General features: G+C 39.4%; 1 protein-coding gene across 3 annotated transcripts in view; it reads right to left on the bottom strand.

The window, feature by feature from the left end:
* GML (glycosylphosphatidylinositol anchored molecule like) overlaps positions 1-18,852 on the bottom strand; it is a 60,051-nt gene extending 41,199 nt beyond the window's left edge. Inside the window, exon 1 of one of the 3 annotated variants that reach the window (XM_077166634.1) lies at positions 18,742-18,852. The gene's annotated coding sequence lies outside the window, so the exon portion shown is untranslated. Of the gene's footprint in view, positions 1-18,571; positions 18,595-18,705 lie in introns of those variants that run through there. The other 2 variants (XM_077166635.1, XM_077166636.1) reach the window with 2 other exon arrangements.
* Positions 18,853-25,591: the final 6,739 nt, after the last annotated feature.

The following is a 25,591-nucleotide window of genomic DNA, read 5'->3' as shown; positions in this document are numbered from 1 at the left end:
CTAAAGCAAGAACACTGAAGAAGGAAATAAATAAATGGGAGCTCCTCAAAATTAAACACTTTTGTGCATCAGAGAACTTCATCAAGAAAGTAGAAAGACAGCCTACACAATGGGAGACAATATTTGGAAACGACATATCAGATAAAGGTCTAGTATCCAGAATTTATAAAGAGATTATTCAACTCAACAACAAAAAGACAGCCAACCCAATTACAAAATGGGAAAAAGACTTAAACAGACACCTACCAGAAGAAGAAATACGGATGGCCAAGAGGCACATGAAGAGATGCTCAATGTCCCTGGCCATTAGAGAAATGCAAATCAAAACCACAATGAGATATCATCTCACACCCACCAGAATGGCCATTATCAACAAAACAGAAAATGACAAGTGCTGGAGAGGATGCGGAGAAAGAGGCACACTTATCCACTGTTGGTGGGAATGTCAAAGGGTGCAACCACTGTGGAAGGCAGTTTGGCGGTTCCTCAAAAAGCTGAATATAGAATTGTCATATGACCCAGCAATACCATTGCTAGGTATCTACTCAAAGGACTTAAGGGCAAAGACACAAACGGACATTTGCACACCAATGTTTATAGCAGCGTTATTTACAATTGCAAAGAGATGGAAACAGCCAAAATCTCCATCAACAGAAGAGTGGCTAAACAAACTGTGGTATATACATACGATGGAATATTATGCAGCTTTAAGACAAGATAAACTTATGAACCATGTAATAACATGGATGGACCTAGAGAATATTATGCTGAGTGAATCCAGCCAAAAACTAAAGGACAAATACTGTATGGTCCCACTGATGTGAACGGACATTCGAGAATAAACTTGAAATATGTCATTGGTAACAGAGTTCAGCAGGAGTTAGAAACAGGGTAAGACAATGGGTAATTGAAGCTGAAGGGATACAGACTGTGCAACAGGACTAGATACAAAAACTCAAAAACGGACAGCACAATAATACCTAATTGTAAAGTAATCATGTTAAAATACTGAATGAAGCTGCATCTGAGCTATAGGGTTTTTTTTGTTTTTGTTTGCTTGTTGGTTTGTTTGTTGTTGTTGTTTTTTACTATTACTACTACTTTTATTTCTTTTCTTTATATTAACATTTTATATCTTTTTCTGTTGTGTTGCTAGTTCCTCTAAACCGATGCAAATGTACTAAGAAACAATGATCATGCATCTATGTGATGATGTTAAGAATTACTGAGTGCATATGTAGAATGGTATGATTTCTAAATGTTGTGTTAATTTCTTTTTTTTTTTCGTTCCGTTAATAAAAAAATAAAAAAATAGAAAAAAAAATTATTTTGACTGATTTTTTTGGCTAGAACTTTTAGTGCAATATTGAATAGCATCATGCAAACAGGAGTCCATGTCTTGTTCCTCATCTTAAAGGAAAGATTTAAGTTTTCCACCATCGGTATGATGTTAGCTGCAGGATTTTAATAAATGTCCTTTATTATTTTGTGAAAATTCCCTTTGAATCCTGGATTTCTTAGGACCTTTATTTAAAAAAAAATGTGCTGGATTTTGTTATATGCCTTTTCTGTGTCTATTCAGATCATCACGTGTTTTTTTCTTTTGTTCTATTTATAGGTGTATTACATTGGTTGATTTTCATTTGTTGAATCACCCTTGCATTCCTGGAATAAAATAAACTTTTATTTAAATCCTTTTCTTTGGTCATGATATATAATCATTTTAATGTGACACTGGTATCAGTTTGCTAGTATTTTGTTAAGGATTTATACCACTGTTCATAACGGAAATTGGTCTGTAATTTTTAAATTTTATCTTTAGCAGCTTCAGTACAAGGGTAATGCTCTCTTCATAGAATGAATTATGAAATATTCCCTCCTCTTAAATTCTTTAGAAGATTTTGAGAATGATTTCTTTTTTTTTTTTTTTTTTTTTTTTTTTTAAAGAGAGAGGGAGGAAGGGAAGGAAAGACAGAGAGAAGGAAGGAAGGATGGAAGGAAGGAAGGGAGGAAGAAAGGGAAACATCTTTAAACATTTTCTTGTTTTATTGTATTTTGTTTGTTTGTTTGTTTTTTACATGGGCTGGGGCCGGGAATCGAACCGAGGTCCTCCGGCATGGCAGGCAAGCACTTTGCCCGCTGAGCCACCGCGGCCCGCCCTTGAGAATGATTTCTTTAAGTGTGTGGTAGAACTCATCATAAAGACATCTGGTCATGGACTTTGGTGGATGGTTTGTCATTATCAGTTCAATCTCTATACTTGATAGAGGCTTGTCAAGGCTTTCTATTTCTTCTTGAGGTAATTTAGGTAATTTGTGTATTTCTAGGAATTTCTCCATTTCTTCTAGATTATCTAATTGGCATATAATTAGTTAGTATTCTCTTATAACACTTTTCATTTCTTTAAGGTCTGTCATAATATCAACATTCTCATTTCTGATTTTAATGATTTACATATTTTACCTTTTTTCTTTGACAGACTTGTGAGAAGTTTGTCAATTTAATTAATTTTTTTCAAAGAAAGAAATTTTTGTTTTGTGTATTCTATGAACTGTTTTCCTGTTCTCTATTTTTTTAAAAAAATTTGCTCTAGTTGTGGAGATCCAGGGCCAGGCTCCCCCTCCATATTGAGTTATTGCACGTAGCTGCCTACATGACTGGGACAGAAGCTAAATGTCAACAGATCTTCTCAAGGAAGAAAGAATGAACAGACAGTATCATAAGCCACTTATCTTATAAAGCATTAAAACTCCTTCCCTCTGATCACTCTTGATAACAAATCTCAAACTACTGCATCATGAGACCCTGATGAAATTCTGTTCTCATACACTATGAAATGTTCTTGTCCTAAGCCCTCATAAGTTGTCCCTTGCACTCCCTACCTTTGTGGGGCACCGACTCCCATTTTCCAGATTGTTGCCACTGAGATATCTTCTCCTGTTCGTAGGTCCTAATAAAAGTCATATCTGACTATACCTAGTGTGTTCTTTGGTCCTGGGGGTGCCCCGACCCCAGCCCTGCAAGAGCTGTGTTGGAACTTGTCTTAATTCTTTCTTTCCCTCTGCTATCTTTGGTTTTACTTTTTCTTTTTCTAGTTCCTTAACATATGAAGTTACTTTATTTCCTTTCCAATTCTTTTCTTTTTTTTCTTCCTTATAATACTTCCCAAGACAGACAGTACAATGTTAAATAGAACTTGTAACAGTGGACACCTTGTATTATTCCTAATCTGAAAAGGAATTTTCAAAAATTTCACTAGTAAGTACATGTTGCTAAATTATTTTGAAGATACCCATTATCACATTGAGGAAATTCCCTTCTGTGTTAGTTTTCAAGCTGTTGGAATGCAATATACCCAAACTGGAATGCCTTTTAAAAAGGTGAATTTAATAAGTTGCAAGTTTACAGTTCTAAGGCCATGAAAATATCCAGACTAAGGCAGCCAGGGAAAGATAGCTTAATTCAAAGAAGGCTGATGAGTCAGGAACACCTCTGTCAGCTGGGCAGTTACGTGGCTGGCATGTGCTGGTTCCTTGCTCCTGAGCTCCGTTGCTTTCAGCCTCTGTTTCATGGGGGTTCCTCACTTTGCTTCTCCGGGGCTGATTTTCATCTCTTAGCTTCTCTTAGCTCTCTTCAGGGGTTCCGGTTTCCTTAACATTTCATGGTGATGCCTTCTAGGCTCCAAGCATCTACAAACATCCGTGTCTCTGTTCTCCATGTGTCGGCATCTGTGTTAGATCTTAAGTTTCTGTAAGCTCTGTTGTGTTTGTTGCTTCTGGCTCTCTCCAAAATGTTTCCTCTTTTAAAGGATTCCAGTAAGCTAAGATCCATCTGGAATGGGTGGAGTCACACATCATCTATGCAAAGATCACACCCACAGTTGGGCATATCACATATACATGGAGATAATCTAATCAAAAGTTTCCACTTAAAATATTGGATCAGGATTCAAAGAAACCACTACCTCCACAAGATTAAATCAGGATTAAAATACGGCTCGTTCTGGGGTGCATAATAACTTTAAACCAGCACACCTTCTATTCCTAGGTTGCTGAGAGTTTTGATGATACTTGGATATTAAACTTCATCAAGTGCCTTTTCTTCATCTACTGAGACTATTCTCTCTCCTCTTTTCTGCTAATCTGGTAAATTTGCATTGATTTTTAATGTCATTCCAACTCTGAATTGTTTTGATAGTTACAGGACTATTAGGTTTTGTATTTCTTCTTTGGCCAGATATTTTTTAGGAATTTTGTCATTTCCTTTAAAATTTATTGGCACAAATTGTCCATAATATTCTCTTATGTTTCCTGACCCAGGACAATTTACCTAGTACAAATTAATTGAGGTGCCCCAAACTCCTGCATGGCACTGAAAGAGATGTAATGGTACTTGAAGATGCCATGGCTTTCTGTCAAATACCACTTGATTCAGCTTCCTCAGGCTTCCAAATGACACTTAACATGTCATATCCATAAAATATCATGTCTTTGTGTTTGTCCATTATTCCCTCTCACCCTTGGTTTAGTCAACTTCCTGATGACTACCCACAATTTGAAATAGGATTCCTCCTTATTACTTGGGTCTAGGTTATATCTCTGACAGAACACTGAGTTGAGGTTATTGCTCTATCATACCTGGCCTCAATGTAAAAAGAATTTTTTTTCCCCAAAAATTGGAATTGTTAAGAAAATCAGTTAAAAAAAACCTCCGAAATTTATAAAACATTTTACTAAAGTATATCTATGTTTTCTAAAGCAGACGTGTTATTGCTTCTATTATCTTCATTCAAAATAAGCTTAAATTATTTTTAGATATTTAAAATATTATTATGAATAATTTCCAAAAAAGTTTACATAATGTCATTTCCAAAATGAATTAACTTATTAAAATATTTTAATCCCATGTTAAGAGCACATTTCTAGAAAACTGATTTTTCCTATTATATTGTTTTTCCCCTCCTGATTCTAAAAATAACCACAATGAAAGCAGTGATTTAAAAATGAAGAAAGGACTGAACAAAGATAAAACTATGTAATTCAAAAAAGTTATAGGTTTAAAGGGAAAAAATTACTTAAAAGCATGATTCTAAAACAGGGGTTAATGGCCTAAGAAATGTCAGTCTATTGAAGATGGATTTTGATTTGGAGAGTGAAAAGGGAGAAAATAATTTGATTTAAAGACATAAAAAAATATGTAACAGTTCAGTAAACATATTTAAGTCCTCTGAGAATTATTAGTTATTATTTTAAAATAAAGTATGGTGGGTCAGTGGTAGAATGATCACCTTATATGCAGGAGACCCAGGTTCAATTTCTGGACCATGCACCCAAAAATAAAGAAAAAAAAATTAAAAATAAAGTATGCCTTTGCTTTACATGATTACTATTATTCTCTAGCTAGCATTGAAGCTTTCAGATATTCCAAGGAAATGGTGACAAAAGTGAAGGAGACAGATGGCAAAATTTTGTACCAATAATTTATAATTATGGCTATAAAAATGCTCAAAGAAGGAAAAAAACCACACCAACATCTGAAATTAAAGAACAGAAATGAGGACATTCCTAATCTTGCAGGATTTTCTACAAAATCCTACATGGCTGTTGTTGCAGCAGGAGCAGCTACTCTTATTCTATTATTATTAATGCTATTAGTAGTCATATTGGTAACACTACTACTAGTAATACAAATTTTACTGGATTTCACTAAGGATTAAGTGGAATAAGTTAATATTTAACACAGTGAATGGCATTTAGTATTTACTGTATAATTATTGTAAGGCCTGGCCCGGTAGCCTCTGGCTGGAAGGCCCCCACTAGAACTAAAACCCGTGAACATCCAGGCATACAGCTGTTCAAACTCAACCAATCAGGACCTGCCCTGACAAACAAAGGACCCCCACTGCACACGGCCCGTAGCTATGCCCACTGCACACGGCCCGTAGTTATGCCCCCCGGCCAAGACCCATAGCTATGCCCCCGGCCCTAAAGCATGCGAAACTCCTAACCTACCACAGGAGGCCCCGTAGGCATCATCAGCACCCTCACTAGCTAGCCTATATCTAGTCCTGCTGCTCCTAGGGGGGCGCGACTTCCCCAGCCCATACCCTGAGCACCCGGACCCAGGAACCTCGCCCCAGGACAATAAACTTTTAAAACTCGGACTCAGTTTCTCTGATTTCTCAGTTGGCTACCGTCTAAAACCTGACATTTATGTTGATAATTTATAATTATTTTAGGTATGATTATTATTGTTCCAGAACATTAACAAATAAAAGGAAGGAGGGCCATTATAGGGCAATCCACCAAAGAAGAAAAACAAATGGCCAATAAACAAATGAAAATATGTTTTAATACAACTAGTAAGCACAGAAATGTAAATAAACAATTAACCTTTTACTTCCCTTCCAGATTGTTAAAATATTTTTAAAGTTATAATATGAAGGGTTGGCAATGGATTTGGAAAAGAGGCACTTTCAAATACTTATTGCTAGCTAAAGTGTAAATTATCTTTGTTGAGGATTATATGTAACATATGCCTTAAAAACATGCATATCATTAGAGCCAGCAATAATAACTCTGGAAGTTCATCTTAACCAAATAATCAAAACTGTGTCTATATTTGAGCATGAATTGAACAGACTAGGGATTTATACACCCAAATGGTAATTATCTGTGCATGGTGACTGAGTGATTCTTTGTATTCTTCTGTATTTTCCTAAATGCTGTGATAAACATACTATGCTGGTTTGAAATTGTTACATATCCTAGAAAAGCCATGTTTTCATTCCTAATCCAATCTTATAGGGGCAGACCTATTGTTTAGGGTGACTGGATTGTTTCCATGGATCTGACACACCCAGTTGTGGATGTGACCTTTTTGATTGGGCTGTTCCCATGGAGATGTGACATACCTAATTATGGGTGTGACCTCTTGATTAGATGGAGATATGACTCCACCCATTCAAAGTGGGTCTTGATTAGTTTACTGGAGTCCTCTAAAAGGGGCAACATTTTGGAGGAATCAGGCACTTAGAGAACAGTAGCTTCAGAGATGACAGAGATGCAAACATTTGAAGATGCCTGGAGTGCCAACAGAGAGAGTAGGCACCTAGACATGGACATTTGGAAATGCAGAGCCCAGCTCACAGTGCCATGGACCTTTTCACGAGATGCTAAGCAAGCCAGAACCCAGAGTTGTGTCCTGAAGGAGCTAAGTGAAGGCCCACTGATGCTTAGAGAGGAAATCACTGGGATCAGAAGCTGGAAGCAATGGAACCAGCTACAAGGACCAGCAGATGCCAGCCACGTGCCGTCTCATGTGACAAACATCAGCCTTCCTTGAGTCAAGGTATGTTTATCGAGATGCCTTAGTTTAGACATTTTTTATGGCTTTAGAACTGTAAACTTGTAATTAATAAATTCCTTTTATAAGAGTTGTTTCATTTCTGTGTGATGCTTGCTTCTCTCATGTTGTTTTTAAGATTTTTTATCTTTCGTATTCATGAAAAAAAATTCATGTATTTAGTATAAGAGTACAGGGGGAGCTATTTTAATGTCAGATAAAGTATTCATTAAGTGAAAAACTGTTACAAGATACAAAGAAGGATGCTATGCACTGATAAAGGGGATAATTCAACAAGAAGACATAACAATTATAAAAATAAATTCACCTAATGGCAGAGCCCCAAAATACATGAAATAAATACAGTAGGATCCCATTTTATGTGACCAATATGTTCCAAGACCCTTTGCCTAAGTTGAAACTCGCACATAAATTTTTTTAATTAATTAATTTATTTTTGCATGGGCAGGTACCAGGAATCGAACCTGGGTCTCTGGCATGGCAGGTGAGAACTCTGCCTGCTGAGCCACCGTGGCCAGCCCAAATACACTGTGGCCCACCCTAAACTCACACACAATAGTGAACCCCATTATTTAATAAGTATTTCTTATACAGACATATCTATCACAGTTTTTTTTTTTTTTTTTTTTTTTTTTAAGGAAAGACAGAGAGAAGGAAGGAAGGATAGAAGGAAGGAAGAGAGGAAGAAAGGGAAACATCTTTTAAACATTTTCTTGTTTTATTGTATTTTGTTTCTCCGTTTTCGTTACATGGGCTGGGGCCGGGAATCGAACCGAGGTCCTCCGGCATAGCAGGCAAGCACTTTGCCCGCTGAGCCACCGCGGCCCGCCCTATCACAGTTTTTAAATAAATAAGGCATATAAACACTCTAGTAACAGTAAGTAAACAAATAAATCACAGAAATAGTTTTTTTTTTTTTTTTCATTTTAATTCTTACCGGTGTGCCCCAGCAACCTGTATCACCCAAGGTCTCTCCACCAGAGGAAAGAAAATCCTGGTGGTCAATGGGAGGCCAGGAAGGTAACTGACACCAGTAAGGTGGGTGTGTATGTTTCCTGGAGACCTTGGCTGGTCCCCTTACCTGGACTGTGCCTCACCACTGCTGCACTCCCATGCTCTACATATGGTGTACATAATAGTGAACCCCATTATTTAACAAGTATTTCTTAATCAAATATATCTATGCCAAGTTCTTTTATAAGTAAGGCAAAAAACACTCTAGAAACAAGTAAACAAAATTAAACATAGAAATAATTTTTGAATCTTAATTCTCTGTCTTTATTTTTATTTTTTCGAGTGCTAATCACACAATTTAGTTCACATGTGTTGAGCTTCTGTAAAACAAGATCCTACCATATTGACATATTTAAAGGGATAATTAGATAGTTCTACACTAGTAGTAGAAAACTTAAACTCACCACTTCCAATAATGGATAAAACATCTAAATAGAAAATCAGTAAGGAAGGAGAAGAGTCAAGACTATACACCAACTAGACCTAACAGAGCATTTCACTCAACAGCAACACAAACACAATATTTTCTAGTACCCACAGTTTATTCTGCAGGGTAGAAAATGTTAGATCACAAATTAAGTTTACATAAATTTTTAAATATAGAAACCGTAAATGAGTCTTCTCCAACTATAATAGTATGAAGCTGGAAATCAATAACATTAGGAGACCTAGAAAACTCACAGAGATGTTCAAATTAAATATCACACTCTTAAACCACCAATTGGTCAAAGAAGAAACCACATAGGAAATTAGGAAGTATATTCAGGCATATGACAATGAAAACACAGAATACCAAAACTTATGCAGCAAAGGTAGTGCTTAAAGGGAAATGTATAGCTCTGAATGCTTACATTAAAGAAAAAAAAAAGATCTTCAGTCACAGACCAAATCTCACAACTGCAGGGCCTGGAAATAGTAAAACAAACTAAATCCAAAATAAGCAGAGAGAAGGAAATAAAAATATTAGAGTGGAGATAATTAAAATAGGAAATAAAAGCACAATATAGAGAATCAACTAAACCAAAAGATGTCTCTTTGAAAAGATTTTTAAAAGGCAAACCTTTAGCTATACTGACAAAGTAAAAAGAAAGTGGATGCAAAAAAACCAGTATCAGAAATGAAAGGGCAGACATTACTACCTACCCTGCAGAAATAAAAATGATACTATGGGAGAAAGACACAGAAGATGAAAAAGAAAGCCACAAAAAACTAAGAGGAAGCCACTGAAGCCAAAAACTGGAAGCAACAAAATCTAGAAGAGAAGGGAGGAACCAGCAGACACCAATGTACCTTCCCATGTGATAGAGGAGGCCCTGACTGCCAGCAGCTTGTCTTCAGGAAGAGGTATCATCTTGATGCTGCCTAGATATGGGCATGTTCATTGCTTCAGAACTGGTACAATTCCTGACCTCAGGCCACCAGAAGGACTTCTTTCTCTGCCTGATTTGCATCTCTGCTGTTCCCAAGGTGTCAGGTAACTGCACACCAATGGGACAGAAAGATACAGTGGAAGGGCAAGACCCAAAATGGAGATGGATCAAGGAGTTGGATCAAAGAGTGGGCTGGTCCAGTGGGCTCATCTGGAGGCCATGTCAACTGTGCTCTCCTGTAGTGAAATGTCATGTGGAAAGGAACCCATCTGAGCCCAAGGTGCCCAGCCCAGACTCTAGCCCCTCTCCCTCCAGAGACGTCCTTTCACTGCACAGATACCCTGAAGGACACATAAGCCACATGGTCCATCCTTCAGCAATGCCTTTGGCAAACAGGTCAGCTCAAGGAACTTCCACTGACCCCATGCTCCCATACCTTGTCAACTCAGCATGCAGACAGCATTAAAGCCCAGGGGAGGTGCTCTGGGCCTGTCTGTAGTTGTGTCTTCCTTACATCAACAATGTGGGTTGAAAAATTAAAACTAATTTGAAAAGGGGAAATATTAGTTAAGCTCATGTGAATAAAACTTTCAGTAGCTTGATAAATTTTCATTTTTCTTTTGACTTTTTAGTATTATTTAAGTGTATTCTTGTGTTAGAATGTGTCTGTTAGGGCTGAAGCATGTCATCCAAGAAAGAGAAATCAGAAGTCTTGGGTTCCAGCTCTCTGGCTTTTATTAGTAAAGAGAAACTTTGGGCAAATCTTGTTGAGCCTCAGTTTTCCCATATGCAAAATGGAGAAACAGTGCCTCTCTCACAGAATGGTGATTAGGATCAAATAAAACAATGAATGCAATGAACCTCAATGAACTAGAAGAAAAAAAGTGATACAAGTGGGAACAACTGTTTTTATGCAAAGAGTTCCTTGATCATCTTCTTAAAGCATTTATTATAACCAGGTTGATTTCTTAGGCCACCTAGTTGATTTCTTGGCAGAGATCTGAGCCTCCCTTTCTCATTCAATCCTTATCACAGTCTCACCTAGGTCACAAACACTGAGAAACTGCCTGCTCCATTGTGTCTCAGATGGGTCAGATACCCTGAAGGGCCGTTAAAGACTCTTAGGAACAGAAGTGATGATTATGAATTGCTGGTGTGAGCAGCCTTTCTGTCAGAAAGTGCATATACTCAAAGAGCTCATGTTGTCCCAGAAAAACACTCTTTATCTCTTCCCTAACTTCTTTGACAAGCATTATTTTAGTGTAACAACAAGAAAAGATTCCCAGGATATGGGGAATGTGATACTGACCACCACAGCCTCCAAATTGCCCCACCCCACAAACTTGCCATAAACACTTTAATAAGTCAAATAAGATATATAGACTCACTCTCTTGCTCTCTCTCTCTCTCTTTGCTTTTCATCCCCTGCATGTATCCCTTAAAGAACTCAGAGGCTGTAGAGAACAAGGCTACGACTGTCACACAGCCTGAAAGGCAAATCTAGGTACAATTCCCAGCCATTCTGCTTGAATTTGAGTTTACTGTCACTTGTTCATATCACTTTGAGCATAAACTACCTTGTCCTAACTGTAAAATAATACATATCTAGAAAATACAGAAAATGATAAGGGATAAAAAGGAATTACCCATAATTTCCTGGCTGTTAACACTTTGGTTGTATTTCGTTCCACTGTTTTCCTGTACACAAAATGTGGGTGATGCATATGTTCTGTTTTGTGTATTTTTTTCACTTAATATTATTACACAAAAATTTTCCCATATTGCTAAAATTCTTAGAAAACATGGATTTTAAATGGCAAAAAAGTTCTTTATAGAGAGGAATCATAAATTATTCAAGCAATTTCCTATTGTTCAACATTTAGGTTTTTTAATATTTTCCCATTAAAATAACAGTTATTAATATCCTTATAAAAAGAGCACTTTGTACAACTGTATGTGTAAGAATAGAATTAAGTTTAGCTTTCACACAAAATAGGAAACGAGAGAAACAAAACTTACTAAACAGAGGACTGCAAAACTCGTACAGACTGGTCTCACAGGCAGAAGGAGAGGGCCTCTAACATGAGCCTAGAATTGGCACCACATCCTTATATGGGAAAAACAAGTTTAAATAAGTAACAACCAGGGTCACTGGGATATAAAGAATAATCAAAAGCAGGAACTTTGGATGGGAGATTTGAACTAGATAGACTACTTGGATAGGCTGTAACCTCTAGAGTAGCCAATCAACAGAGAAACACGGGAGGGACCTGCATGCTAGGTTTAGGGAATAAATGTTGCTGCTTTCTGTCACTTGGTGCACCAGCCACCACATTTTACTTGTGCACTGTTCTTGCAAGATGGTGATTAAATTCTTTTCTTCTCCACAATCAAGTAAGCATTTATTCTCTTTCAGGTACAACTTTCTTTCTAACAATTTTGGGGCTTGTCCAGGATCTGAGACTTCAGAGGAAGACCCCTGGGAAGGATGAAGGGAAGGTAGGCCCCGCTGATTGAGCAGTCTTAGACTCTGATGCTGGGGGCCCACTTCGGACAGCCAGAAAGACTAGAGAGCAGATACTTGGATCTGCTGATTGTGAATAAGAAAAGGGGGGAGGGAAAATCTGCCTCACAGTAACCAGGCAACTCTGTGCATGGTTTGAAAAAGGGCTATTAAGTATTGCCTTGGTGGTCAGGAAAATTCTGATGAGCCTAAATCTGAATAAGCAAGTGTGGAATCCCAATCCAAAGTTCCCTTCTCCTGTGAGGGAAAGAACAAAAGATGGATGAAGCAAAACAGTGCTGAGAGAAAGAAACCCAGGCAAGACAGTATGGGTAATGGAGGCAGTCAGCTGGCTAGGGAAAAGGGGAAGTGGATACCTATAGAGTCCCCTGGAAACATTCCTCTGTATAGTCCATTAGGTATAATGTTAGAACATTAGACTGATAGTGACGGGACCAAAAGAAAGGACAAAAAGAAAATGATTAAATAATGTTTTGTTACATTTGGACAAAAAAAAGCATTGTGCTGCCCAATGTATTCTGGCCCAAATATGGGGCAGATGAAGACTGGCTCTGTGTCGACCTTGTACTTTATGTTAATGGGAAGAAACCCTTCTCCAAAAAAGAGTCTGATTATGCTATGTGTTGGCTAGAAGTGGGGGGAAGGGGGGACCACTCTTTATCCCATAAAAGTTAAAGCCCCAGACCCAGAGACTAAATCTTTAGAAACTAAAGCTTGGGATCTTTTGTTGAGCTTTCCCCCACCCTATGCCCTCTACCCCAGGGCAGGGATTGTTGGACTCTGAAGGGCCAGTGGAACTAACCCACATCCCCCCCACCCAGTGAACTAGAGGGCCAACTGCAGCCAAATGTTCCACCTGTTACAACCCACCAACAATCTCTGAAGAAGCTGGAACACTGTCAGAAAGACACAAAATTTTCCATTTCCGAGGGCTTCTGAGGAAAAAAGGATAAAAGAACACAGATCCGCTGAGTCCCTATACCCTCTGAGAGAAGTACCTATTGGGCCAGGGAAAATCGGTTACATAAACGATCCACTGATGAGTACAGAAATAAACTTTAAGAAAAAGATGAAATCATTAATGGATGATCCGGCAGGGCTAGCAGAACAACTGGATCAATTCTTAGGCCCTAGTTGATACACCTGGTCCAAACTTATGTCCATCCTGAACATTCTCTTTATGTGAGAAGAAAGGGGGATGATGAGGGTGGTGGCTAGGAAAGAATGAGAGAGGCAGCACCCACCTGGACAAGGGGTAATGGCACCAGAACAAAAATTCCCCAATGTAGACCCCAATTAGGATAATAATGATCAGGACTGCAGAGCACAAATGAAGGATCTTAGAGACCTCATTATACAAGGGTTAAAACTGGCTGTACCCAACTCTCAGAACTTAAATAGGTGCTTTAAGGTGACTCAAGGAAAAGATGAGACTCCCTCTGCTTACCTGCAAAGGTTGAGGGGCCAGGTGAAGAAATACTCAGGAATGGACCCTGATAGTCCTGTGGCCCAAGAAATGCTAAAGGTCAGCTACGTAAAGGGGTCTTGGCCTGACATTCAGAAAAAGATCTCTAAAACGGATGGGTAGATGGATGAACCACTAGAAGAGTTATTAAGAGAGTCTCAGAAAGTGTTTGTGAGAAGGGAAGAGAAAAAGCAGAAGCAAAAAGCTAAAATCATGATGAGCATAGCCGACCACATGGTCAGGAAGAGATGAGAAATAGAGCAGGGAAGAGACAGGCAGAGGCAAGATAAGAGAAGCAGTCTAGGCCAGATGAGATGTAGGAGTGAGGAGGGTACAGGACTCCACAGGGTGTTATCACTGTGAGAAACCTGGTCATTTCAAAAGGGAGTGCCTGAAGTTAGAAAAAGAAGGTTGGATAATACCCTTGATGAATTTTGAGGACTTGGGGTGTGTGTGTGTGTGTGTGTGTGTGTGTCAAGTCTTCTTGTCTCAAGAGTCCACCTGGAGCCTTTAATATATCTGAAGGTGGGCCCATGTCAGGAAAAAAGTTACATATTTGGTAGACACTGGGGCAGCTCAATCTTCTATGAACCACATCCCAAAGGGGATCAAATTCTCCAGTAGCTCCCTCACAGTTTTGAGGGTAAAAGGGGAAGGATTTAAAGTACCCATTTTCAAACCTGCTAACATCTGTTAGGAAGATAACCAAATTATAAGCCCCGTCAGGTACATTCCAGAAACTGGGAGTAACTTGTTGGGATGGGACCTGATAGTACCCATGGGACTGTACCTGGAGGTAAGGGGTTGTCAAATAGAAGTGGTCTCAGCCTTGGTTACCAAAGAAAATGAGAAAGACATCCAAGAAAGAATATGGGTGAGGGAGGGAAACAGGTGGGTGGGGGTGGGTTGCAGGTTCCCGCCATCAAAATTAAAATGAAAAAGGATATGTATCCTATCCATATATATGCATATGTAGAATGGAATGATTTCTAAATGTCGTGTTAGTTAATTTAAAAAAAAAAATGAAAAAGGAAGGGAACCAGGTCTCAAGCCATTTCAGAGCATTCAAATTAATTACACTGAGATGCCTCCTGTAGGATGACTAAAATATATTCTGGTTCTTGTAAACCATCTAACAGAGTAGGTGGAGGCATATCCTCTAGCCTTGGCTACAGTATCAGGAACTTCCAAGATCATCCTTGAACAAATTGTTCCTCACTATGGGTTAATAAAAAATATCTATTTCAATAAATGTAGACCCTTAACCTCTCATGTGCTGCCAGATGTCATGCAAAGCTTAAGTATTGCATGGGATTTTTCACACACCCTGACATCCACCATCTTCAAGAAGGGTGGAAAGAATGAATCAGACCTTAAAGATTCATCTTTACTATGTGTCTTAGCTCTGCTAAGAATTAAAACTGCCCCTTAAAAAGAATTAAGGCTCTCTCTCTATGAAATTGCTCTTTGGCTTGCTTTTCCCTGGGAAAACTAGAGATCGCCCTTTCTTAGATTTAAAGGACCTCTTCCTTAAGAATTATGTAGTGGCTTTGTCCTCTACTCTGCCATCCCTCAAGCACCGTGGTTTGCTAGCCTGGACCCTGCCTCTTGAATTTGCTATCAACACCAACCTGGCAGTTAGGTCCTCATAAATAATGAAAAGAGTCCAAACTCTAACTGGCCTGGGACTCTATCAAATTCTGTTGACAAACAAGATGGCAGTCTGGACAGCAGAGACAGGCTGGATTCACTACACCCAAACAAAAGGACCAGTACCTTAGCCAGACGGTAAGTACCCAACAATGCAGTCTGACTCCACATGCTTTTCTGGTGGCACAACAACAGCCTCAAACCAGCACAACATACACACAGAGTAATGGAATATAATATATATAAAAGTGAGTTCAGAAATAAACCATCACATCTTATACCAATTGATTTTTTAAAATTTTTTACTTTTAAATATGTTCAAACCTACAAAAATAAAGCAAACACCAGAGAATTCCAATATACTGCTACATCCCCAGATACCCAGATCCACCAATTTCAACATTTTACCACATTTGATACATTATTTTCTCCATCTAGCGATTTATCTAACAATCCACCAATCTATCCATTTATCTATAATGCCATTTTCTGAACACTCGCATGTAGGTGGTATACATATGCTTCCTTGAAAACTTAAGGCTGCCATGTACATTTCCTAAGAACACGGATATTCACTTATGTATGAACTTATGTATAGTTGTCAAGTCCAAGAAATTTGACATTGATAGAAAACTTACATTCCATATTCCAATTTTTTCACATGTCCCCCATAGTGACCTTTCAGGGTGTTTTACCTCTTTATAGATACTGTCTAAAATCACATGTTGCATTTAATTATCATTGTGTCTTTCATTCTTCCTTTTTTAAAATTGTGGGGAAATATATTTAAGAACATAAATATATTTAAGAACATAAATTTCTCATCTAACCACTCCCAAGCATATCATTCAATGGGATTAATCACATTCACAATGTTGCGATACCATCACCACCCTCTGTTACCAAAACTTCCCCATCTCCCCAAACAGAAATCCCATACCCACAAGCTTTAACTCCCCATTTTCCCTGCCCCTTGCCTCTGGAACCTGTACTCTACTTTCTGTCTCTACAAGCTTGTACACGTGCTACACTATTTCTTTGTAGTTACCAAAAGGACTTAAATTTAATGTCCTAAATTTATTTTAAAAATCATTCACTGTGGTACCAATTTAACTTGAGTAATAAACATGAACCTTGCTCCTATGCCCCATGTCTCCCCACCTTCATGTGCTACTTGTCACGTATTGCTTATATGTAATGCGTCCCAAATAAGTGATTTATGAATATATTTTGTGCACTTGCCTTTTAAATCCCGAAGGAACTAAAGAGCAAAGTTACAAACCAAAACATTCAATAGTACTGACCTTTCTATTTCTCCATGTTATTACCTTTACCTGAATCTTTATTTCTTAATTGGCTCCAATCTGTTTTATATTGTCCATTCCTTTCAAACTGCAGAACTCTCTTTCACATATCTTATAGAACAGGAACACTGGGTTAATTCCGTCAGCTTTTGTTTACCTAGTGATTTCCCTCCCTTGTGAAAGATGGTGTTGCCAGATACACAAATCTCAGTTGGCAATTTCTTGCTTTCAACATTTTAAACATGTCATCCCCCTGCTTTCTTATGTGACCACTGATTTTTGACAAGGTGCTAAGTTCACTAAACAGGGATGAATAGTTTCTTCAATAACAAATGGGACCAAGAACATTGGACATCCACATGCAAAAGAGTGAAAACTGACCTAACGTCACACTCCAAAAAAATTAACTCTAAATGTTTCAAGAACCTCCAAATAAAAACTAAAACTGAAACTCATAGAAGAAAACAAATGGAAAATCTTCAGGACCTTGTACTAGGCATGGCATGCTTAGATTTTACACTGAAAGCAAGAGGAACAAAAGAAAAATGCATAAATTGGTTACTTTTTAAACTAAAAACATTTGCACATCAAAGGACATTATCAATATAGTAAAAGACAACCTATAGAAAGGGAGAAAATATTGGGAAACCATATATCTGATAAGGGCTTAACATCCAAAATATATAAAGAGCTCCTACACTCAATAAGAAAAGATAAAGAACTAAATTTAAAAAGCCAAGAAACTTGAACAGACGCTTCTCCAAACAAGAGATACAAATTGTCAGAAAGCACAAGAAGATACATCCCTTTCTCCATCTCTCCATACGGCTCTCTCTCTATCCATTCACCCACCCACCCGTCTACCCACCCACCTACTTACATCTTATTGGTTCTTTTTCCCTGGAGAACCCTGACTACCACGTGCATATGTGGACATATAGGTGGATGGATGGATTGATAGATGGACCGACTGATAAGGCAAATATAAAATGTAGCAAAATGTTAAAATTGGTGAACTGGGCTAAAGAGAGGGGTATATTGCAGTTTTCCATATAGACTTTGAATTAGTTTTCCCACTGTCCAATATGTTTGATATCAATTTAAAGTAAAAAGTTTAAAGGAATAAAACAGATGCTGCTGGATATTTCATATTCAAAAGAGATTTTTGAAACTTAACTGACCACATTGACCAACTATTGTGAAATTACTCAAGTAACAGGCCACGGGTTTTTCTTAACAAGAAAACCTTAATTTTCACGTTTGGAAATTAAGAACACACTTCCAAATTATAAACGGGCCCTGGAATAATCATTCCCAACAGAAATTTTTAAAATATTCTTCAGACAGAATCACACACAAAAAATATGACAGATTGAAACCCGACAGATGTACCCCAATAGCTTTGGAAGGAAAACTGCCATCCTAAAAGCATACAATAGAAAAGGCAGGAAGTTTGGAAATCACTGATCTAAGCATCTGTCCCAAAACAGGAAGGGGATTTCGGCAAATCATCTCCCTCCAAAGCAGAAGGAAAAGAAGACACGGGCGTGGGCAGGGGAGGCACGGAGACCCCCCGATGGGGGCAGAGGGGCCGGACGGACCCGACGTTGCTGAGACCTGGAGGGGAGCGGAGTCGGGGGGCTCAGGTAGGCGCTGGGACCCCCGAGAGAAGTGGAGTCAGGGGGGGGCGCGGGGGCGCCGGTGGGACCCCAGGGGAGCCAAGGCGCGGGCCGTGGTCCCGACATCTCAGCCGTCCGTCCGCAGGGGCGCTGCGAAGCCCGAGGGGAGCGGGGTCCCTCCCTGGCCGTCCCTGGTCCCCAAGGCTGTGGGCAGCGCCCCCGGGACCCCCACCCCGAAGCCGGGCCGCCCCGACACTGACCTGGCCCAGCCCGCAGTGCCGCCCGCCGCCCGCGCGCTCCTGGCCCGACCTGCCGCCGCCCGCCTTCTGGAACCTTCCACGGCCGCCCACTCCCTCCGTGCCCTCCGGGCCGAGCTGCGCCGACACCACAGCACCTGAGCCGCCGCCTTCGCCCCGGCCTCCCGCCTCACCGTGGGGAACCTTCCGGAAAGGCCCTGGCGCCGAGCTGCCCGCAGCACCCTGGTCGCCGCGCTCTGCTCCTCAGGAGAGCGTGGAAGGTTCTAGAAGCACCGGAGCCTGCCGGGACGCCCAGCGTGTGTGGAGGGGAAGGTGCGGCCTCACCTCGCCTTGGGGACACCAGAGGTGCTTTTCTTAAAAACTGCTATTTTGGTGACCATGTGTCAGGGCCCACGCTCCTCTTCTGAAAGGAACCAAGGAGGGAGTTTGTCTTTCATTTGTGCCTTACCGTCCACCATGGTAAAGGCTGTGGTGGATGCTGATGCGTGGAGCCTGCACAGACACGCTCCTTGGGGTCCCGGCCCCGAGACCGAAGCCGCCTGGAGCAGCTTAGATGTCCGCCCCGTCAGCCGACGCTCCAGCCGTTGGGGCGCCTCGCAGCCTCTGCCCGCTCCAGTGTGGGGGAGAAGGGTGCTGAGGAAGGGCCCCCGCCTGGGGTCTGCTGCTGGGGCTCCGTGGCCTGGCGTGACCGCAGGAGCCCCCTCCTGTGCGCCTGTGGAGAAGGGGTCTCCGGCCACCCGGGGGGCAGCGAGGCACACGCCAGCTGTCTGGTGGCTACTGCCCGTGCTCGGAACGTCTGTGCGGGAGGTTTCAACCCGCGGCCTGTGGCTGAGCTCCCGCCCGGTCCCCAGGCTGCAGCTGCGCGCGCGGCTGTGCCCGACCGGAGCCATCCTCGTTGCTTTGCTGATTGTCTGGGCGCCTCTTGGCCCACAAGGGTGGAGTGCAGTCGTTGTGGAAGAGTCGGTGTGGCCCACAGAGGAGGAAATGGGTACCGAAGAAAGGGTGTCCATCCCTAGTCCATAGATGGAATCACTTTTTTCTCCCTGTGCTAGACTACAGCGGCTCTGGAAGAAATGTGTTCATAACCCTGTGATAGGAGGGTTGGACTCACCTACATTTGCTAAGGGCAGTCAACCTTTCTTCTGTTTTTTCATCCTGTGTTGTTACCGCTGAAGGTAGTGGGTTCTTTTGCCCAGATGCTCAATAACGAATTCCTGAGACACAGGCATTTCAAAGAGAGAAAGAGTTCATAACTAGGCACATGTTGGAGAGCAGATGGCCTAGCAGCTCAACATCTGTCTTGCTAAACTGCAGTTTTCTGACAGTTTTATTAGAGAGGAAAATGGGCAGGGTTTAGGGTAATGAGCACAGTAATCCCAGATGATGTAGTTGGAGTTGGTATAATTATTGAGCATGCATAGATTGATTACATGCTTATTCATAGGTAATAAAATGGCAGAATGAGGTATAGGTGACTAGTATGTTCAAGTATAAGCCACTGCACATGTCAGGTGAGCCATCTTTGGTTAGATCCGGTCTCAGTCATCAAGATAAACTTGAACTTGGGATGGGTTAGTTCTGGGCTGACCCAAGACTCTTTATTGATAAACATTAGGGGCTGCCTTTAGTGATTACAAGACTCTAAAGTTGAGACTGGGAAAATGGGCACAGATAAAGATTAGTCACAAGGTTTTTACAATCACAGGTGCAGAAGATAAGGACTATACAATCATTATCAGAAATCAAGGCTGCTGGATTTTTTTTTTATTACATGGCAGGCATTGGCAAACGCTCTCACATGGCAGGTGAGAATTCTGCCTGCTAAGCCACCCTCGGGCTGCCAGGCAGCTGGATTTTAATTTAGGTACTTTGCTCTGCCTACTCCTGTGTACCAGAAAGCAGGAAGGACTATCTTTATAATGATTCAAGTGATCAAAATCATCCCTTAAATCTTGATTTCTTGGTTACAATTCCTTCCTCTCATTTGATAATTATCTTAACCATGAGGAATATTTGTGCAGCGCCTCTTTTAACTGCATCAAGGCTGAGAAGGGGTACCATTAAGGGGCAAAGGGAAACTGATGAAAACTAATTGTTCTTGGAGAGTCTGGTATTTCTGGGTTTTGGAGTGTCTCTGGTATTGGTACACTCTGGAGGTTTTAAGTGTTTGAAAAACAATGACTAAAATTTTATAGAACCCAGGATATCTTTCAGGGTTTTCAGGAATATTGTTGGTTGGAGTTTGCCATGTAGTTTGCAATATCTGGGTGAAACTCGCATAACAGTAACCTCCAGAATGACCTCTTGGCTTGATTTGAAATTTCTTAGCCATTGAAATTCTGTTTCTTTCCCACCTTTTGGTCAGTTAATCCACCATGACAGGGTCAGGCTCATCCTTGGGATTTTTATCAAGGATGTGTTACCAAGGCCAGTTAGGTCTGACGATGTCAGGGCCAGTTATTTTTCATGATGCCAGGGCCAGGCTTACATCTCTGGAAATTATGTCCCATATAGTGGGAAAGTCAGAGTTTGGCTTAGAGAGAGACCACATTTGAGTAACAGCAGAGGTTTTCTAGAGATGACTCTTAGGTACTAATCATAAGCAGGTTCAGTTTGCGATTACAGAAACAAGTTTCATAAGGGCAAGCCTCAAAATTAAGGCCTTGGTTTATTAAATTGGAAGCCCTTCTTTCTTAAGAAAATGTCAGGGATTCCCCAGGTGGGAAACTTAATAGTTCCATTTTTCCCAGTCCCTCAAGGGACTTTGCAAACACTTTTTCATTTTCTGCCCTAAATACTCTGAAATATATCATGTAATATTAATGATGTTGAAATACATCATATAGCATTAACTTGTACAGAGTATTTAGATCTTATTTCTTATTCTAGGTTTTATATCAAATAAACTCAAACTAGGGTGTTTAAATAAACTGACTAGACAGATTAACTTAGTGTGCTACAGAAAATTTAAATTTTGGACAAAACATTTTTCTTTTTAGCTCCCACAAAAGTTAAACCTTTAAAATCTTGTATATTTATTTACCTTAGTTTTAGCCAGATCAGTCTCATCACATATTTAATCAGAGTTTGATGTTTGTCAGTTTTGTTTTTTTATTTCTAAAAGTTGCTGTATAGACTTAGGCTGAGTCTTAGGGCTGTAAAACTAAATCTGAGTCTCAGTTGTCACACAGATACATAAAGTTCCAGGAAACTTCTAGGTTATACAAAGAGCAAAGGATTTCAGAATTTAAAGGTAACAGTTAAAGCTTATAATCTAAGCTCTAATTTTTATGAGTATTTTTAAATGAAGCTACTTTCAGAAATAAAACATTAGTTATTTTATATTAGCAAACCACAGCAGAGGCCTTGTTCTGTTTCACTTTCACACATTTACCAGAGTTATGTTAACTACTAGATAAAAATATAATTTATGTATTTGCCCTGCCTTTAAAAAAGGTTCTTCCTTGTTACAGATTAAGCTCTGATCTATAGCTGACCACATATACTTTTAGAGATGTTAGAGAAAAGCAGTGCAACTGATAATTTGGCTGTCTGTTTGATCTGTAGTTTTTAAAGAAAAACTAAAACCATGGCTAACTGTTGCTTTCTGTTGAAACAGAGCTCGAAGGATATTAAGGAATGATGAGAAGGAGAGAGAAAAAGGAAGAAAAGAAAGACAGACACAAATGGGTTCAGGGGGTCTGAAGTTTAACTCTACATCAGACATCAGACATCAGACAACTTTATTCTCAACCAGATCCTAGTTATATACCACAGGATGTCAATAGATATGCAGGCATTTCCTGAGGGAGCAAAGTTCTTATCTTACAGTGTTCTTCATATTTAACATAACCATTTGGGGTAAATATTCTCTTCCTCCCAGACTGCTCTACATAACAATCTCCACAGTTTACTGCTGCCATCCTGAGGCCAGCTGCTTGCAACAAATTCTGTAGGTCTTGCTTTAAACCTTTGGCTCCTACAGCTAACAATGTCATACCATTGCTTAACATCATACAGATTAGTATCAGGATATAACATGGATAGTGAGAACACTGTCGATTTTTAAGGAATTGTATACAGTTTAAGATTAATATGATTTTACCTACACAGATCTAACCAGCAACAAAATCTCTTTTAACCACTGTAATACTTCCCAAACACCTCTTGGTAAATGAGATTCAGGTGTCAACCTGGCTAGGCAAAGGTGCCTAGTTCCATTGCTGTGGACATGAGCCAGTGGCATGTGAACGTCATCTGTTGCTGATTACATCTGCAGTCAGCTAGGAGATGTGCTTGCTGCAATGAATGATGTTTGATGTAATTGGCTGATGCTTAAATGAGAGAGCTCAATGTAGCACAGCTAAAGCAGCTCAGCGTAACTCATCTAAGCACTTGCAGCTCAGCCCAGGCCTTTGGAATACAGAAAGCAATCACCCTGGGGAAAGTTGTTGGAACCCAGAGGCCTAGAGAGAAGGCCAGCAGAGATCACCCTGTGCCTTCCCACGTAAGAAAGAACCTCAGTGGAAAGTCAGCTGCCTTTCCTCTGAAGAACTAATAAATAAATCCTCTTTTATTAAAGTCCAATCCATTTCTGGTGTGTTGCATTCCAGCAGCTAGCAAACCAGAACATCCTCCTATACGGTAGGTTAAACTATTTTAGCATCTTAATTATGCAAGGTTAAAGAACATATTATTTGTAAAAACTTTTCTCTTAACAGAGACAAGACTTGTTTTCTGAAATAAAGGATGATAATGCCAACACAAACATTAATAAGGATATGATTCTGATGTAAAAGCCGTGTTTTCCAGACAGAATACTCAGATAATTAAGAAATTTTTTTTAAAAACTTCACATTTAAAGCAAACCAACAATCCATGTTATTTTAACAAGGGGAAAACTAAACTTTGGTTTTGTATGAATACCTGGTTTGACACAAATGCTTTCTTTTTTTTTGAAATGTAAGATAAATAGGCTTATTAAAATTTGGTCAGCACTATGACAGACAGAATTCACTTTCATAAACTCCTTTTTGCAACTCTCTACGTTTGTTTAGGACTTTTATAGCAAACGATGACTGTAGTAAACAAAATTTACTTCCTTCAACTCACTACTACTTTCTGTATCCATTCAGGGCTTGTAGTCACCAATGACTATAACAAAGTAAATTCATTTCTTTAAACTTTCTATCACCTTCCATATTCATTCCACCTATAGGTTTTATTTTTCCAGATTGCACATAATCAAAAGTAAATCTGATAATAAATTCACAAAGCTTTTGAACCTGCACACTTCCTTCCAACATCAGTATTCATGAAGGGAAGAAGAGTCAGAGATACTACAAAATAATGAAAAAAGGAAGAAATTTATGCCTGGATTTGGGACACAGTGAGGCATCTATATACTTTATACCCAGAACACACAAATGATTACTTTATAATATGACCAAAATCTCTGTCAAATTCAGCACCACCTTCAAAGGTCAGAAAATCCCCATGTCTGAAATATAATCAGTTTTCTTTTATATATATATATATTTAAGGGAACTACAATCAGAAAAATACTCAAATTTTTCTCAACATTATTTCCAAATGCTAAATAATACCAGGAATATGTTAGTTCACAAAGTTAAGCAATGGCATCTTAAAAAACTAGTTCAGAGCTCTATTTATTTAAATGCTGCTTCCTTTTTTTAAGGTATTACAAGTGTCATCTCTTCTATGAGGTCTTCTTAGGTCACTCTTTATCTATCTGCTTTTTAAATTCTTTAGCACTTTTATTCCCTCATTATTACTGCCTTACACTATGTCCTTGTATATTTTAACTAGAATTTAAACTCTTTGTAACTAAGAACTAGGTTTTCTCTATTTATGACAACATTTACTAACAGAAATATTCTGACTGACATTAACAAAGCCACTACAAATTCAAATTCTTTCACATACTGAGGTAACAAATGGCCAAGTAACCAAAAGCCAGATTCTTTGAAATCCAGGTAATCAAGGTTATAAAATAATACATTTATGTTCCTTATTAAGCTTAACTGATTTCTTAAATAGAATATGTTTGAAGCATTAGCATAGTTTAAATTTTATTATACTTTATATAAGTAGTATTACCAGGTACATTGCTCAGTTTATGTAACTTAACTTTTGTGTTAGTTAGGAAGCTGCCAGAATGCAATATAACAGAACTGGAACAGCTTTTATAAAGGGGAATTTATTAAGTTACAAGTTTACAGTTCTAAGGAAGTGAAAATTTCTAAAATATGGCACCAACTAGAGGTTACCTTCACTCAAGAAAGATGATGGTTCAGGAACACCTATGTCAGCTGAGTAGTCACAAGGCTGGGATCTGCTGGTCCCTTGCTCCTAGGCTCTGTTGCTTTCAGCCTCTGTTCCTGTGGTGGTTCCTCACCTTACTTCTCCAGGGATGAATTTCATCTCTTGGCTTCCCTTGGCTGTCTCCAGGTTCTGGCTTGCTTAACATTTCATGACAATATCTGCTGGGCTCCAAGCATCTCTAAACATCCATGTCTCTGTTGTCCAAGTGTTGGCTTCTGTGTCAACTCTACTGTGAAGTTTCTGTCAGCTCTGAGGCTTCTGTCATTTCTCTAGGTTCTGTTGTTTCTGGCTCTCTCTCCAAAATGTTTCATTTTAAAGGATTCCAGTAAACTAATCAAGGCCTACCTGGAATAAGTGGAGTCACATCTCCATCTAATCAAAATTTAATATGTACAATATTAAATTATCCATTAAATTATCCATGGAGATAATTTAATCAAAATGTTCTAACCTACATTATTGAATCAGGATTAAAAGAAATGGCTGCTCTCACAAGATCGAATCAGGATTAAAACTTGGCTTTTCTATCCTAGAATGAGCTGAGACTCAGCATCAAGGGATTGAGAAAACCTTCTCAACCAAAAGGGGGAAGAGTGAAACGAGACAAAGAGTCAATGGCTGAGAGATTCCAAACAGAGTCTAGAGGTTGTCCTGGAGGTTATTCTTATGCATTAAGTA

Source organism: Tamandua tetradactyla, chromosome 6, assembly GCF_023851605.1.
Source record: "Tamandua tetradactyla isolate mTamTet1 chromosome 6, mTamTet1.pri, whole genome shotgun sequence".
NCBI classification, from domain to species: Eukaryota; Metazoa; Chordata; class Mammalia; order Pilosa; family Myrmecophagidae; genus Tamandua; species Tamandua tetradactyla.
This window is presented reverse-complemented; position numbering and strand designations above follow the sequence as displayed.